We start from the raw sequence: 6000 nt of genomic DNA, 5'->3' as shown, positions 1-6000 counted from the left end.
GTGGCCATTTACATTCAAGGTGACTATTGATAAGTAAGGAATTCTCTCTGCCATTTTTCCATAAATATTCCTATTTTTTACTTTGGATTTCCTTTGTACTTTTACTGGGAGAATTTCTTCCTTTACCTTCTTTAATAGTGATAACCATGTTTCTGTGTTTCTGTGTACAGTACATCCTTAAGCATCTTTTGCAAGGATGGACAGGTGGTAACAAATTCTTTCAATTTCTGTTTGTTATGGAAGGTCTTTATTTCACCTTCATTCATAAATGATAGCTTTGCAGGGTATAGTATTCTGGATTGATAGTTTTTTTTTTTTTTTCCTCTTAAGACTTGGAATATATCTCGCCATTCTCTCCTAGCCTGTAAGGTTTCTGATGAGAAGTCAGCTGTGAGTCTAATTGGAGATCCTTTGAATGTAATCTAGTGTTTCTCTCATGCACACTTTAGAATCTTTTTTTTTGTTTGTTTCTTTTACTGTGGAGAGTTGATTACAACGTGTAGTGGCAGAATGTAGAAAATCTTGCTAAGCATTTTTTTAAAATGTTGATTATGTGTCATAATATTTTGGATAACCAAGTTAGGTAAATATATTTTATTATTTTTAAAGAACATAATAATTGTATATGTTTATGGGGTACAGTGTGATTTCAATCCATGCATACATTGTATGATGATCAGGTCAGGGTAATTAGTGTATCCCTCATTTCAAATATTTATCATTTTTCATGTGTTAGAAATATTTAAGATTCTCCATGGTAGATATGTTGAAATACATAATTGCTTTCAGCAATAGTTACTCTACTGTGCTATAATTAGAATATATTATTGAAATTAATCTCAATTGTTTTCTTCTTTATAAAAATGTGGCTCCTAGCAACTTTCAGATTTTCTCTAGGGCTTGCGTATTCAATTGCTTTTAGGTGGGCGCTGGTGTAGGCTGGCAGGTTGGGCAGGGTGGGTACAATGAGCCAGGAAATCCTGGTCCACTTTGTCAGCGTCTGTGGTTACGAGTGGATCCAGCAAGGGAGGCGCTGTGGGCACGGACACCATTCAGTTCCACAGGTGGTGACGGGTCCAGGGCGCTCATTTCAGGGAGCAGTGCTCAGTCATGTGGTTCAGAGGATAGGCTGGGGATCTGGTGGCTCAGACGGTGAGGGTTGGGGGCAGGGCAGGTGTCATCACCCCCCAAGAACCTATGATGGGCAGTTGTCGGGGATCTTGACACAGGAGGCAGGAGTTTTGAGGTAGGAAATCTGCTTCCCAGGAGCACTGCTGGTGCCCACGGGGTTCAATTCCACAGTTACCTTGGAGAACCCGCTCTGTGCCAGACACTGCCGTGGCTCCGCTGTGTCCCCCGGAGTTCACGTGAAGGCAGCAGTGCTGAGAGGTGACTGGGTCCATGGGAGGATGGATGCTGTTGTCCTGGAGGCGGGTCTGTTACCACGGGAGCAGGTTGCTGAGAAGAGGCTGCACTTGGCCCTCTCCCCTCCTCCCCGTCCTCCCCCACCCCTTTCCCTTCCGGTGTGGGATGACACGACGTAAAGGCTCTCCACAGAGTTGGGTCCCTCAGTCCTCCAGAACTCCAAGAAGCAGACCTTGGCTCCTCACAGATTACTCAGGCTGAGGTACTCTGTTACTGCAGCACGAAGCACACCAGGTCGCCTTGGTAAAAGCACGGCGCCTTCCTAGGAGGTGGGGCAGGCCGTGGGGACGGCAGAAAGGCCCACGGACTGGGGAGCAGGCGGCAGCCAGGTGCTGTCATCGGAGGCAGTGGGAGCTCTCAGTAGGCAAAGTGAGCCGTTCTGGGTGACAGATGGTTTCCCAGGGAGAGCTTCATCTCTACTGAGACCTGGGGAAAGTCCCCAGGGAACATGGGAGAAGCACATGGGGCAAGGGAGCTGCATGGGAGCTGGGAGAGCACTGCCCATCCGGCTCAGGGTTGCTGCTGCCTAGAGTGCAAGGCTGGGATGATGGGAGCTGGAGAGGCTGGAGTGCCGAGCGGCTGGTGGCACTGATGGATGAGGGTGGCCGTGAAGACTTTGAGCAGTGACACGACCAGATTTATATTTAGGAAGTTCCCTTGATTGCATCATGGGGTTCTGGTTCCACATAAGATGGATCAGATGCACTGCTCCCGCGCCACCCACAGAAGGCTTCTGGAGCCCTGGGCGGGGCGCATGGGGTGGCTGTCGGAGGACTCCGGGAAGTACGTGCAGCAGGTGTGTTGGGGGAGAAGACTAGACTTTGTACGTCCTGCTGGACCAGTAGTGAGCTGTCATGTTTTCCCCTCCTTTAGTCTTTCCTGGATTCAACCTGGGCTAAGACTTGGAAGGGGGGCATTGGCACAGAGAAAAATCCAGGAGAAGCCTTCTGGCTCAGGGTTGAGGAGTGGAAGATGTCTCCTGATGCCAAGAAAGAGTAGGGAACATTTTCAGTGTCCCCTTTCTCCTCTTTCTCTTGGATACCAGTCCCAAGCAGTTCTGAGGTGGCAGTGGGGACGGCGGCGTAATGGGAACTCACAGGAACTTAAAATCATGAGGCAGGAGTGGAGGCCGTGGTGCAGTGGGCTGCACCACTGCTCGGGATGCCCCCGTCCCATGTCAGAGTGCTGGTGTGAGTCACAGCTGCTCCGCTTGCGATCCGGTGACCTGCTAACGCACCTGGGAAGCAGTGGAGGACGGCCCATGTGGGAGACTGAGTGGAGTTCCTGCTCCTGGCTGCATTCCGGACCAGCAGCAGGTGGAAGAGCTCTGTCTGATTTTCAAATAAATAAATCTTTGAAAAAATTCCGAGGGAGGGAAACTTCCCTTCCAGTTGGAGGAGCTGTGATCTAAGTAAGAGGCTAGGCAGAACTCTGTTACTTTAAAACAATTTTTTTTCTTGTTTGATAGTAGACAGGGCTCAAATACAACAAGTGTGTTTCAAAGTGAGGTAGTTAAAGCCCTAGCTTTCTTGCTGAAGACTGAGAAAGGGAGCCCCAGGGGGCCCTAAAATACTGGTGAAATTGTGGAGAAGGAGGAGCTCAGAAAATCAGCCTCATAAAACCATTTATGAACCCCTGGGTTCATCACACCCCCCCCCCCCAGGCTGCACATGTGTGAATCTCACTATAAATGGAGCATCAAAGACTGTAAGAACAGAACTATGAAATCAACTATAAACCCAGGCCTGCAGCTGGTGACTCGCATGTGCAACACAGTTGAGTAGCACAAAAGCTTTGAAAACAGAACTGATATTGAAGCCCCATGGCTAGGGGATGGCATGGTGGCACTGCGGGTTAGAACACTGCTTTGCGATGCTGGCATCCTGTATCAGAGCACAGGTTCTAGTCCTGGCCATGTAGCTTCCCATCCAGCTGCTGCTAATGTGTCTGGGAAGGCAGCGGACGGTGACTCAAATATCTGGGGCCCTGCCACCTCCAGGGGAAACCCAGGTGGAGCTCCAGGCTCCTGGCTTCAGCCTGGCCCAGCCTCAGCTGTTGCAGGCACTTGGGAAGTGAACCAGCAGATAAAATAAGTAAATGCATCTTTTTTAAGAGAGAAAATATCAACAATTCCTAGAGTTTAAGTAAGAAATAGACTCTAAAAACATAATATCCGAAGCCAGGAGCCAGGTGCTTCTCCTGGTCTCCCATGCGGGTGCAGGGCCCAAGCACGTGGGCCATCCTCCACTGCACTCCCGGGCCACAGCAGAGAGCTGGCCTGGAAGAGGGGCAACCGCTTCGGATCAGCGCGGTGCGCCGGCCGCAGCGGCCATTGTGGGGTGAACCAATGGAAAAGGAAGACCTTTCTCTCTGTCTCTCTCTCTCTCTCACTGTCCACTCTGCCTGTCAAAACAAAACAAAACATAATATCCATGAAACCATTTGAAATTAGCACACAAGAACCAGGAAAATCTTAACTTGCACAGTTAAAAAAAGAAAAACCAAAAACAGAAACTCAGCGCAAACCAGAGCCAGGATGTCCTGAAATTACCTGACCAGGACTCAAGGCAGTGGTATAAACATGCCCCGAGAAGTCATGGCGATTCCTCTCGAAGTAGCTGGAAAGATAGGAAGTCTCAGCAAAGCAGCCGAGGGCAGTGAGAGGAAACCACAGCAGGGGTGGTGGGGACCCCGCTACTTGAGCATCACCTGCCAGCTCCCAGGGCATTAGGATTGAAAGCCGAGCTGGGACTCGAACCCAGGCACCCTGATATGGGATGTAGATGTCTCAGATGGTGTCTAAATGGCTGTGCCAAATGCCCATTCCTAAATGGGAATTTTAGATGTGAAAAATACAATAACCAAATTTTTAGAAAACTAAGTGGGTTTCATGGATTTGACTGGGGAGAGCACTAGTAAACGTGAAGAAAGATCAATAGAAATGATTCAGCGTGAGTAAGAGGACACGTTCAGCTTCGGACATTCAAAATCGGCTCCAACAGCCTAGTAGTAGGATTTGGAAGGGGAAAACATTTTCTCATATTTTAAATTCCTATTTAGCCTCTTAGGGACCAAGCCTATGGGGCTCAGGTCCTATTGTATGCCTTCGGGTGCAGAAGATGCATGTCTTGGCTCTGCAGCTTACTGGTGTGGGTAGAAAAAAGAGGGGAAAACCCATCAGTTCTCATCCTGGAAGATAATGAGGAAAAAAAAAATAGGGAGAAAGAGGCAGGAGAGGTAAACAGCGGGAAGCGGGAAGGTTCTGTCTTCATCCTGGGAGCACTGAGACTGTCAGGTGGCAGCGTTGGTGCTGACTTGTATCAGTTCTTGCAAATTGACTGTTTGAATTTCAAGAGATTTTACAGTCTGGCTACTAAATAGCTAGGGGGTTGAGACTGAACGTGGTGGGATGGTTACACTGTAGTAATAGGCAAACACTGTAACGCCTTGTGGAGCCCACGGTTCAGGCTCCAGCACAACACTGAGGGGCAGATCCAACAAAGAGAAGGCAGTGGTGGAGAGAGGGCTGGAGAACTCCCTGTGCAGAATCCCCGCGGTGGGAAATGACCCTCCGCGGTCAGATGCTGTGCTTGGATATGGTTTGTCTCCCAGAGGTTCTGTGCTCGAGGCTTGGTCTTCCCTGTACAGGTGTGAGAGTGGTGGAACCTTTGGGAAGTGGGTCCCAGCGGGAGATGATTAGGTGTTGGGGTACCCCCCCAGGAAGGGATTCGTGCCTGCCTTGTGGGAGTACATCAGGTGTCTGAGGACTGGACTGCTCACAGCGCGAGTGCGTGGCTTTCGCAGCACGCTCTCCTGCTTCCACTGCTCCCTTGGGGCCTCTCTCTCCCTTCCACATGCCTGCTTCCCCACCGTGTGCTGATGCAGCTGGGGGTCCTCACCAGCTGCTACGCTCAGGAGCCAAACAGATACCCTTATGCATTGGTCAGCGTCAGGTATCCTGTTAGGGAAACAGATGGACTGAGACAGATGGCGGTAGGCAAGGCTGGACAGAGTGCACGTGTTCAACACTGGCATCCCTACGTTGCTTCTCACTGACGCCGAGTGGAAAGCCCCCCCTGCTATGAGGCCAGTTGTGGGAAGGTGAGGGGTAGCCCCACAGAGCCTGGTCCAGGGGACTGAGACTCAGTGACCCTTGACCGCTGAGCGCTGTGAGGAGACGGGGTCAGCAGCAGATCCCACTGGGAGAGAACGGCCTGTGTATGTGAGGCGTGGGCACCAGCAGCGGGCTGGCAGATCCAACAGACAGGACCAGGTCAACTCAGCCTCTGGACCAGACTGGCCGAGACAAGCCAGGGCTGAGGGTAATCCTTGGGTCCCCACATAGCCTCACATTCTCACCATGAGGTCACAGGCACCCGCCTCCCCTGCACATGAGATAGGATCTTGGAAGGAGTGGGCATGGAAAAAGGGCACAGATATAGCATTTCCTCAAAAATGCTCACCAAAGGGACCGTTTACGTGACTGCATCTAAATAAAGTTGAAACTGTTCTGTGAATTTATTGTCTTTCCTCTGCTACCTGATAAATGGGTGCTTAGCAGGAAGGGTGAACCCG

This window comes from Lepus europaeus, chromosome 3 (genome assembly GCF_033115175.1).
Source record: "Lepus europaeus isolate LE1 chromosome 3, mLepTim1.pri, whole genome shotgun sequence".
In the NCBI taxonomy this organism is placed as follows: domain Eukaryota; kingdom Metazoa; phylum Chordata; class Mammalia; order Lagomorpha; family Leporidae; genus Lepus; species Lepus europaeus.
The sequence above is the reverse complement of the archived record's forward strand: the minus strand, read 5'-3'. Positions refer to the sequence as shown.